Below are 13,010 nucleotides of genomic sequence, written 5' to 3'. Positions count from 1 at the left end.
ACGATATCGCAGTGTCTGACACGCAGCAGCGATCAGGGACCCTGCTGAGAATCGTACGTCGTAGCAGATCGTTTGAAACTTTCTTTCGTCGCTGGATCTCCCGCTGTCATCGCTGGATCGTTGTGTGTGACAGCGATCCAGCGATGCGTTCGCTGGTAACCAGGGTAAACATCGGGTTACTAAGCGCAGGGCCGCGCTTAGTAACCCGATGTTTACCGTGGTTACCAGCGTAAAAGTAAAAAAAAAAAAACCGTACATGCTCACCATCTGATGTCTGTCAGGTCCCTTGCAGTCTGCTTCCCGCTCTGACTGTGAGCGCCGGCCGGAAAGTGAGAGCAGATCACAGCGGTGACGTCACCGCTGCGCTCTGCTCTCACTGTACGGCTGCACTCAGTCAGAGCGGGAAGCAGACTGCAAGGGACCTGACAGACATCAGATGGTGAGTATGTACGGTTTGTTTTTTTTTACTTTTACGCTGGTAACCATGGTAAACATCGGGTTACTAAGCGCGGCCCTGCGCTTAGTAACCCGATGTTTACCCTGGTTACCAGCGAACCTCGGCATCGCTCCAGCGCCGTGATTGCAAAGTGTGACCGCAGTCTACGACGCTGGAGCGATACTCATACGACGCTGCGACGTCACGGATCGTGCTGTCGTAGCGACGAAAATTGCACGGTGTGACAGTACCCTTAGTCGCACAGTAGAGCCATTGGATTTTAATGTTGAATTCAGAAAAAAAGTACGTAGGGTGATATTGGTATTTCCCTATTTATTTGCTTTCCTTTTTCATATTAAACCAACACATTTTTGTAATTTTTGGTACAATATTTGTCATGAGTTCCCCTAGGTTGCAGCCCTTCCGAATCTCCCGTGTTGCACAATGGTTGTAGCTCAACCTGGTGTAAGGGTATGTGTCCACGTTCAGGATTGCATCAGGATTTGGTCAGGATTTTCCAGCAGTATTTGTTAGCCAAAACCAGGAGAGGAACAATTAGAGGAAAAGTATAATAGAAACACATGCACCAATTCTGCATTTATCACCCACTCCTGGTTTTGGCTTACAAATACTGACGTAAAATCCTGACCAAATCCTGATGCAATCCTGAACGTGGACACATACCCTAATAGCGATATTGCACTTCAGATGCTTAGAAATGTAGGCTGTCACGTGTCCGTAGTGTTCTCCAAAGCTGTACTTATGTGGAAGTTTACAGTCTTTCCACTAGATGTCACTGGTACTTCTGATAATTCATATGAAAATGTAACTGTAATTGTTTTGTAATTCAGTTTTCCACCACCAGGGAGCTCTTATTTGTAATAAACAATAGGGAACATTTACAGAAAAAAAAACCTTGTTTTGATTACAATGTGCAGATTTTTAAATTTAGAATGTGTGTATATACACAGCTTCTAATACCTCCAAAGCCATATGATATAAATGAACAAATTATTAATGAAAATTCTACATATAAATATCATGCCTCGTTCAGATGGCTCAGTGTAATGTAAGCACATTTTATCATTCATTTTATGTCAAGCCCAAGCCTGGTCGTGAGTCAAATGACCAATTTTCACAGCAGACTAGAGATCACATTATATACCTCTCATTGGGGCTGACTTGCAGCCATAATTCACATGGTAAAATGCATCCACATTGTGACCATCTGAATAAGGGTCCTCTTTGTAAACGTGTAAAAGGGTATGTGCACATGTTGCGGATTTGCCTGTGGATCCGCAGCGGATTGGCCGCTGCGGATTCGTAGCAGTTTTCCATCAGGTTTACAGTACCATGTAAACCTATGGAAAACCAAATCTGCTGTGCCCATGGTGCGGAAAATACCGTGCGGAAAAGCTGCGTTGTATTTTCCACAGCACGTGAATTCTTTGTGTGGATTCCGCAGCGTTTTACATCTGCTCCTCATTAGGAATCCACAGGTGTAAAACCGCAGGTGAAATCCACACAAAAAATGCAGGAAGTCTGCGGTAAATCCGCAGGTAAACCGCAGTGCGTTTTACCTGCGGATTTTTCAAAAGCAGTGCCGAAAAATCCACACACGAATCTGCAGCTGCAGAGATCAATGAGAAGAGGAGGGGGGCGTGTTGTTTTCTCCTCTGCATGAGGCTGCCTGCTTAAGATTTGTCAACCTCATGCATGGGAAGAAGTACACGCCCCCACTGACAAACCTCTGGTTACGCCCATGTGAACTTTAACATTATAGACTAAACTTTACAACCTAATATCTCTGAAACAGAAAGGAGAAAATAAAAAATAAAAGCAATGTTTTATTCAGCTCTGCAGCCACTATTCCATGATGTGCCCAGTTTAACAAGCTCAAATTAGTGACATGTCCACTTTAAAACAAAGGGTGGTACATGTACTCAGTAAATAACATACACTATGCATCTTGCTTTCACCCACTCCCATAACTGGTGAGGGAGGAGAGTCTTCGCCTATCTCTTTATTCTCAGCAATTGAGCAATGTAGAGATGAGATTTGTGAATGTTGCTTTGCCAAGAATGTGAGGAATTGGGCAAAGAGCCACTCACACAGCGTCACCTTCTTATCAGACAGAGCAATGTGCAGCCACGGGCTGGGGTGTACACAGAAATCAAAAGGGACCCTAGCCAAACTTAGTATATGCCCAACCTCCACTGAGAACTCCCATGAATGCACTATTTTTTATAAAGCGTTACTCCCAAACTAACAAGTTGTCCCCTTTTCATGGGATAGGGAAATACTTACTGATCGCTGGGGGTCACATGAGTGATTGGGTTATTTGTGTACTTCAGGTGAAAAATAAATTGCAGCAAACTTTAGTCAGATTTATGGACCTGGCTATTCCATTTAGATATGAGGCAGCCCTCCATGTGGCCGGGCACACTGTACTTGGGCCAGTCATAGCTGCAGCTTGCGGACATGCCTGATTCAGTGACCCATGTCAACGTAGCCTAAAGTACTCTCTTTTTTTTTTATCTCTGGAGATGCAACCTTGTATCCTTGAGTACTTTTCTCTAGTAGAGCTGTACCTGATGTATGAGGGGGCACCCAAAAATTAAACTATTTTATTCAAGATAACATCTTGAAAACATTACTCCCCATCAAAATACTGTCCATGAAATGATATACACTTGTCCCAACATTTTTTCCACTGTTCAAAACATTTTTTATATTCTTCTGAACTATTGCTGTTAAGAGTCTCCAGCATTTTTTTCTTAACCTCTCCTACGTCCTGAAAACGCTTTTCCTTTAGGTTTTTCTTCATTCTTGGGAATAAGAAGCAGTCACAGGGGGCTAGGTCGGGTGAGTAAGGGGGGTAAGAAACTGTTGTCATGCCGTTTTTCGTCAAAAACTGGTTGATTTTCAATGGTGTGTGAGCAGGCGCGTTGTCACGATGAAACAGCCAGTCCCCGAATCAGCACAATTCAGATTGTCCTTTTCTCACTGCCTCAGGAAATCGCTTTAGCACATGCAGATAGTAATGTTGGCTCTCTGTGGTGTCCTGAGGAACAAATTCAACGTGAATTACTCCTTTGATATAAGAAAACCAAACCATCATGGACTTCAAATTTGATTTCACCTGCCATGTTTTCTTTGGTCTGGGAGATGAAGCTGTCTTCCACTGGCAGGACTGCTTTCAGGATCATAGGCGTAACACCAAGATTTGTCTCCTGTGATCTCTTTTGACAAAAAAAGTCAGGGTCAGTTTGTGCCCGTTCTTTCAATTCCTGACGGTTCTCTCTCTGGTCATTTAATAGGAAACAGAATTTGATTTGGCGCATTGCTCCTTAAAGTTGCTATTGCAAAATAGCCAAGAGTGGGACATGAACATTGGTGGGACATGAGAAAACAGTCACTCTGTCCGCTGCAATAGTTTCTCATGAACGTTACTTGGCCAACTGAGCAGGGAGAGTGTGTAGTAAGTGTACCTAGCAGGAGAGGGCAGCACCTCCAACCCACCTGACTACAGAAAATAATTCTCTTTTTTTGGGTACCACCTCCTATTTTATGATCTCTCTGAAGTAGCGGCTCCTATCAAAGCTGGCCAGACGTATGAGTTTTAGACAGCCAAAAGGTTTTTTGTGACACAAACTAACATCATAGACCGAAGGTGATACCTCTGAATTACAGCAAATAATTTGTCGGGTATACATTATGGAGAGTGTCATCCTACAGGACCTGTATGATATAACCTTGTATGATGTACCATCCTGGTAATTCCACATCACCTCATCAGTGCTGAAAGAAAGTATCAGCTGGAAGGCAAAACCTAAGCGTAAAGCGATGTGATCTCATAGCTGACAGTCATAAAGCAGTTACTGGATGGCAGTATCATATTAAAGCATGTTGAGAAAACAACCAGGATGAGAAAAGTGTATTAATTGCACCCCTATAAAATGTGATTGTCTGGTATATTAGTTATATAGATGCTGACATTGCTACATGTAGCATCAGCCATATTTTAGTTTTCATTCAGTTGATAGAAGAAACAACGCAGTAGCTGGAATCCCTCATTTAGAGAGAATGTGACTCATGCAGCCTCTCCTACATCATGAAACGATAAAGCACTGCATCTGGACTCAAGGCAGTATAATGAGTACATGATGTGCTATTTGGCTCTTTTTCCTTCACTTTCCAGTTTCCTCCAAACAACAAGGAATGCATACAGTGCAAAGATGCCGGTCACCAGGGGTGGACAATAGTAAGAGTTTCTATCAATAAGCAGATGGGATTATAATATAAGTTTTAGGGCAGTAAGGTGGCTCAGTAGTTAGCACTGTTGCTTTGAAGCTTGGGTCCTGGCTTCCAAGGACATCTGTAAGGAGTTTGTATATTCTCCCTGTGTTTGTGTGGGCTTCCTCCAGGTTCTGTGGCTTCCTACCACAATCCAAAGACATAATGATACGGAATGTACAGTTGTGTGGAAAACTGTTTGTCTCCTTCATGATTTCCTAATATTTTGCATGTTTGTCACACCAAACAAATTTAAATATTAGACAAAGATAACACAAGTAAACACAAAATGCAGTTTTTAAAGGGAATCTGTCACCTCATTTTGCTGCTATAAACTGCGGCCACCGGCATCAGGGGCTTATCTACAGCATTCTGTAATGCTGTAGGTAAGCCCACGTTGTAACCTGAAAGAGGAGAAAAACAAGTTAGATTATACTCACCTAGGGGCAGTCCCGGTTCGGTTCGGGTCCAATGGGCGTCGCAGGTACGGGTCCGACGCCTCCCCTCTTCATGCGATGACGTCCTCTTCCTTGCTTCTGTTGCGGCTCTTGCGCAGGTGTACTGATTTGCCCTGCTGAGGGCAGCGTAAAGTACTGCAGTGAGCAGGCGCTGGGCCTCTCTGACCTTTCCTGGCGCCTGCGCACTGCAGTACTTCGATCTGCCATCAACAGGGCAGAGAATTACGCCTACGCCGGAGCCGCGACAGAAGCAAGGAAGAGGACGCCATCGCATGAAGAGGGGAGGCGTCGGACCTGCACCTGCGTCGCCCATCGGACCCGAACCGGGACCGCCCCTGGGTGAGTATAATCTAACTTGTTTTTCTTATCTTTCAGGTTACACCGGGGGCTTATTTACAGCATTACAGAATGCTGTAGATAAGCCCCTAATGGCGGTGGCCACAGTTTATAGTGGCAAAATGAGGTGACAGATTCCCTTTAAATGAAGGTTTTTATTATTAAGGGAAAAATAAATCCAAACCTACAGTTCCCTGTGTGAATAAGTGATTACCCCCTCCCACCTTAAAACATAAATTAACTGTCATTTATCACATCTTTGGGAAGCTGAGTTCAAATTTTGTAGCCAGACCCAGGCCTGATTACTGATAAGCCTGTTCTCAATCCATTAATCACTTAAATAGAACCTGCCTGACAAAGTGAAGCAGACCAAAAGAACCTCAAAAGCTAGACATCAAGCGGCGGTCCAAAGGAATTCTGGAACAAATGAGAAACAAAGTATTTGAGATCTATCAGTCTGGAAAAGCTTATAAAGCCATTTCTCAAGCTTTGGGTCTCCAGCGATCCATAGTGAGAGCCATTGTCCACAAATGGCAAAAAATATGGGACAGTGATGAACCTTCCCAGATGTTGCCGGTAGACCAAAATTACACAGCAACGACTCATCCAAGAGGTCACAAAAGACCCCACAACAACATCTAAAGCACTGCAGTTCTCACTTGCCTCAGTTAAGGTCAGTGTTCATGACCTCATCATAGCAGAGTTCCAAGATGAAAAACCTCTGCTGAGCAATAAGAACATAAAGGCTCCTCTCAGTTTTGCTACAAAACATCTTGATGATCCTCAAGACGTTTGGGAGAATACTCTGTGAACTGACGAGACAAAAGTTGAACTTTTTGTAAGATGTATGTCTCCTTATATCTGGTATAGAAGTAATGCAGCATTTTAGAAAAGGAACATCATACCAACAGTAAAATATGGTGGTGGTAGAGTGATAGTGTTGGGATGTCTTGCTGCCTCAGGACCAGGAAGACTTGCTGTGGTAAATGAAACCATGAATTCTGCTGTCTACCAAAAAATCCTGAAGGAGAATGTCCGACCATCTGTTCGTGACTTCAAGCTGAAGCACACTTGGCTAATGCAGCAGGACAATTATCCGAAACACACCAGCAAGTCCACCTCTGAATGACTTAAGAAAAACAAAATTAAGACTTTGGATTGGTCTAGTTAAAGTCCTGATCTTAATCTGATTGAGATGCTGTGGCATGACCTTAAAATGGCGGTTCGTGCTCAGAAACCCTCCAATGTGGCTGAATTTCAACAATTCTGCAAAGATGAGTGGGCCAAAATTCCTACAGAGCGTTTTAAAAGACTCATTACCAGTTGTCGCAAACACTTGATTGCAGTTGCTGCTAAGGGTGCCCAACCAGTTATTAGGTTTAGGTGGCAATCACTTTATCACACAGGGCCCTGTAGGTTTGGATTTATTTTTCCCTTAATAATAAAAACCTTCATTTATAAACTGCATTTTGTGATTACTCATTTTATTGTCCCTTACATGTGTTATCTTTGCTAAAATATTTAAATTTGTTTGGTGATCTGAAACATTTTTAGTATGACAGACATGCAAAAAAATAGGAAATCAAGAAGGGGGCAAACACTTTTTCACAGAACTGTAGGTTGTGAGCCCCAACGGGGCCAACGATGATGATGTCTGTAAAATTCTGTAGCATACGATGGCGCTATATCATTAAGCATATTAATAAGTAAGCAAACTATACCTCCTGCCTCCCTATATTCATGCACATTCTGCTGAGTGTGCATGTGTTATAAACAGGAAGAGGGAATAAGCAGCTAAAAAACTCCTCTGGCTGCAGCTAAAAGAAGAAAGGATCAAATATGTTAAAATATAACATGCCTGCTATTGATTTACCGTGACATCTCCGAGGCAGATCTGGGCTCTTCCATAGATAATAAATAGTGGGCTAGTAGTGATGAGCGAGTGTGCTCGGATAAGGTGCTGCCTAACAAACAGGCAGGGCCGTATTTAGAGTTTCTCCTGCCCTAGGCACTTTTAGTGCTGCCTCCCCCTTTGGTGAGTATGACACTATCGGCAGTGACTTTGGCAAGAATTGCTGATGTGAAAGTAGCCTTTTGCTGCAGATCCGGCAGTTTTTCTGCATCTGCCGCGTAACGGATCACTTACGGCGACACTGCGTTTGGCCTCATTCATTCCCTATGGGATTTGCGGCACTTGCCGTGATCTGGCAAATGCGGTACCATACCTCCCAACTTTGAAAGAAGGGAAAGAGGTATGTTTGCGGCACATGTAGTGCGCCGCAGCAAATTTTAGGCCACGCCTCTGACCACACCAATTTCACAACTAGTCACACCCATATCTACGTCCCAACCACACCCATTTAGCACTGCTGATCACACTGTTTCATATACAATAATTATAAACAAAAAAATATGGCCACACAGTGCTCCATACTGTATAATGGCCACACATGATGCTCAATACTGTATAATGGCCACACACATGATGCTCCATACTGTATAACGGCCACACATGATGCTCCATACTGTATAACGGCCACACATGATGCTCCATACTGTATAATGACCCCACATGATGCTCCATACTGCCTAATGACCCCACATGATGCTCAATACTGTATAACGGCCACACATGATGCTCCATACTGTATAATGGCCACACATGATGCTCTGTATGGTATAATGGCCACACATGATGCTCAATACTGTATAATGGCCACACATGATGCTCTATACTGTATAATGGCCACACATGATGTTCAATACTGCATAATGGCCATTGGCTACACATGATGCTCCATACTGTATAATGGCCACACATGATGCTCCATACTGTACAATGACCCCACATGATGTTCAATACTGTATAATGGCCCCACATGATGCTCAATACTGTATAATGGCCACACATGATGCTCCATACTGTATAATGACCACACATGATGCTCCATACTGTATAATGGCCACACATGATGCTCCATACTGTATAATGGCCACACATGATGCTCAATACTGTATAATGGCCCCACATGATGCTCAATACTTTATAATGGCCACACATGATGCTCCATACTGTATAATGGCCACACATGATGCTCTGTACGGTATAATGGCCACACACGATGCTCAATACTGTATAATGGCCACACGTGATGTTCAATACTGTATAATGGCCATTGGCTACACACGATGCTCCATACTGTATAATGGCCACACATGATGCTCCATACTGTACAATGACCCCACATGATGTTCAATACTGTATAATGGCCCCACATGATGCTCAATACTGTATAATGGCCACACATGATGCTCCATACTGTATAATGGCCACACATGATGCTCCATACTGTATAATGACCCCACATGATGCTCAATACTGTATAATGGCCCCACATGATGCTCAATACTGTATAATGGCCACACATGATGCTCCATACTGTATAATGGCCACACATGATGCTCCATACTGTATAATGACCCCACATGATGCTCAATACTGTATAATGGCCACCCATGATGCTCCATACTGTATAATGTCCACACATGATGCTCCATACTGTATAATGGCCACACATGATGCTCCATACTGTATAATGACCCCACCTGATGCTCAATACTGTATAATGGTCACCCATGATGCTCAATACTGTATAATGGCCACACATGATGCTCCATACTGTATAATGGCCACACATGATGCTCCATACTGTATAATGACCCCACATGATGCTCAATACTGTATAATGGCCCCACATGATGCTCAATACTGTATAATGGCCACACATGATGCTCCATACTGTATAATGGCCACACATGATGCTCCATACTGTATAATGACCCCACATGATGCTCAATACTGTATAATGGCCACCCATGATGCTCCATACTGTATAATGTCCACACATGATGCTCCATACGGTATAATGGCCACACATGATGCTCCATACTGTATAATGACCCCACATGATGCTCAATACTGTATAATGGTCACCCATGATGCTCAATACTGTATAATCGCCACACATTATGCTCCATACTGTATAATGGCCACACATGATGCTCCATACTGTATAATGACCCCACATGATGCTCAATACTGTATAATGGCCACCCATGATGCTCCATACTGTATAATGGCCACACATGATGCTCCATACTGTATAATGGCCACACATGATGCTCAATACTGTATAATGGCCACACATGATGCTCTATACTGTATAATGGCCACACATGATGCTCCATACTGTATGATGACCCCACATGATGCTCAATACTGTATAATGCCCCTTTCCCATCTTGTATGCATGGCTCATCTCCCTCCCATCCCATATGCATGGCTAATATCCCCCCTCCTGTATGCATGGCTCATATCCCCCCTCCTGTATGTATGGCTCATATCCCCCCTCCTGTATGCATGGCTCATCTCCCTCCCATCCCATATGCATGGCTCATATCCCCCCCCTCCTGTATGCATGGCTCATATTTCCCCCCTTCCTGTATGCATGGCTCATATTCCCCCCTTCCTGTATGCATGGCTCATATTCCCCCCTCCTGTATGCATGGCTCATATTCCCCCCTGTATGCATGGCTCATCTCTCAACCCCCCTGCTCCCGCTCCCATCTTGCATGGCTCGGCTTTCCGTCCTCCTTCATCCCCCCATCCCCTGTCCCCCCGTCCCTCATACTCACCTTTCCCACACCGCGCGGCCATGCTGAACATCCCTCTAGCTCTGTCCCGACTCCCGGTGCAGCACCTTCCTGCGGTCATGTGGTACCGCTCATTAAGGTCATGAATATGCCCATATTCATGACCTTAATGAGTGGTACCACGTGACCGCTCACTCAGGACGAGCTGCAGACGCTGAGACCAGGCATCGCTGGAGCAGGGTAAGTATGACGTCTTCAAGGAGGGTGGGTGGGAGGCAGGCGGCTGGGAGGCAGGCAGGCGGCCGGGGGGAGCTGGGGGCGGTCGATCGGGAGGTGACCCAGGACTTAAATAAAAAAAAACCTTGCTCAGGTGCTGCCCCCCACATCATCCCGCCCTAGGCACGTGACCTCAAGTGCCTAGTGGCAAATACGGCCCTGGTAAGGAACATTCTACTGTAGTGTTGGGGCACATTTTCTTATGCACCACTTTTAACGGTTGTGCCATGGTTATTTCTGATACTGAGGTATCAGTGACTTGTCAGAAGCCATACTGATGAATACCTAATCAGAGCACCACATGAAGACCCCCCACAGGCCGCCCCAGAGTATGAGCATACCATTAACTCAAAACTAAAAATAAAGATTAAACAACAACCACAAGACGGATTTCATCAACCAAGGTATCATTTTCATCAGTATAATGGCGACATCCTGACAGTCTGTAGGTTATTCAGCATAATCCTGCTGACAGGTTCACTTTAAACAGTATATGCTGGAATCGGGATCTCTGTCCCCACACCATATTGTGAATAAAAATCTGGTGACAGATTCCCTTTAAGGGTGCGCTCACATCTGCGTATAAAAAGTAGCTGAGATTCTAGCCTCACCTAGCATCCATATGTCATGCGAGTGTGCCTTTTTTCTCATCTAGCATCCATCTGACATGCGTGTGCAATCCATATACAATGTGTTTTTAACATCAGCTTTTACATACTATAATTTTCTGTCTTTTCAATCTAGTTTATTAACTAATAAAAATCCTGTATACAGATATAGATGATAGATATGTCATTGAGTTATGCAATCAGTGCAGTGTGTGCAGCTTACTGTACATGTACATGTATTTAGCTGACAATAAAATATATAAAAGAAAAAAAATGTGAGGTCCCCCATATTATTCCTAACAGCTGGGGGCTGATATGATTATAGTCTGGGAAGGTAACAGTAAACATGGAGCTTCCAAGTCTATTACGATTAGCCCAAAGCTGTCTACTTAGCCTTTACTGGCTATTAACAAGGAGTGAACCCGCCCAAAAATGATGCAGGGTCCTTCCTATTATTGATAACCAGCAAAGGCTAGGCAGACAACTGCACGCTGATATTAATAACCTAGGAAGGGGCTGTGTATATTGGTCCCCTCCCAGACTAAGAACATCAGCCCTTTGCTGACCCATAAATGGAGCATCCATTAGATGCGCCAATTCTGGCTGTTGACCTCTGCACATCTCAATAATGTAACTGCTCGCTGCATGAGAAATTCTCTTCCTAGGCTACTATTATCAGCCCGCAGCTGTCTGCCTAGCCTTTGCTGGTTATTAATTATAGGGAGACCCCACGTCATTTTTCTTTGGGGTAACTCAATGTTAATAGCCAGGAAAGACTAAATAGACAGCTGTGAACTGACATTACTAGCCAGGAAAGCTTGTTGTTTATTACCCCCTTCCCAGACTATAAACATCAGTCTCCAGCTGTCAGCTATCCCTCAGCTGATTAAGAGAAATATGGGGGAACCCACCCCATTTTTTTCCTTTTATATTATCTATGTATCTTCTATTTTGACGGTTGATGCTGTGAATTTACTGTACTCGGCTGATTAAATGTCGGGATTCCTAAAAGATGGGTGCGTTTAATTACTGGGCCATGGCAGTTTTACATGGCCATACACAGCCAATTCCAGGTGAGGAAAAACTCACAGATCAATCACATTGAATAACATTGGCCGGTTACAACGCTGATGTAAGCGAACCCTAAGGCCATCTACATTTAAACCGTGTGAGTACGATAAATCAATATGTTTATATGATATCGTTTGAGCCTCAGATCATTTGTATATTGTTGGCAGCAGATTTTTACACAAGGAGATGAGCTGCTGAAAATGATGTTCTAAGGTAGGAGTCCCCAACCGGTGGCTTGTGAGCTACATGGAGTTCGCTGTGAAATATAGACGTGTGAAGCCAGTCTTAAAGGGGTTGGACGTCTGTATTATCAATTCAATGCCTTATAGAAAATAAAAAACATTAGGAGCTCACTGCCCACTGCAGCACTGTTGCAATGATGTTGGCTGTGCTGTTCCCGGCGGGTGAAGTGACATAGTTTTGTCACGTGGCTGGCTGCAGCGGTCATGTTAACTATAGTTGTGCTGCATTTACTGCTAACATTAGCAATATTTCATATTTTAGCTATGTATTTTGCTCTATAAAGAATAGTTTTATAGTTGTTGTTTATGCACAGATAGGGCTTATACACATGACCGATTTTCTCATCCAAGCGCTATCCGTGGTTTTTACAGATAGCACCTGTACCTATGATATTTTATGTGGCACATGTCCGATTTTCTTCCTCGGACTGAGTGGTCAACGAAAAAAATATGGAAACGTCCAATTTTGATCCAAGTGTCGAATCAAAATCAGCAATGTAAGTCTATGGGTCTGTGAAAAAATCACAGTCTGAAAAAATGAGAAAGTGGAAAAACTTTTTCTCTCCACGTCTAGAAAAAACTGATGCCACTAATCAAATTCTTATCAAAGTCATGTGACCCTATCTTTTCTGAA

The sequence above is a fragment of the Ranitomeya variabilis genome, chromosome 3, assembly GCF_051348905.1.
Source record: "Ranitomeya variabilis isolate aRanVar5 chromosome 3, aRanVar5.hap1, whole genome shotgun sequence".
Taxonomy (NCBI): Eukaryota; Metazoa; Chordata; class Amphibia; order Anura; family Dendrobatidae; genus Ranitomeya; species Ranitomeya variabilis.
This window is presented reverse-complemented; position numbering follows the sequence as displayed.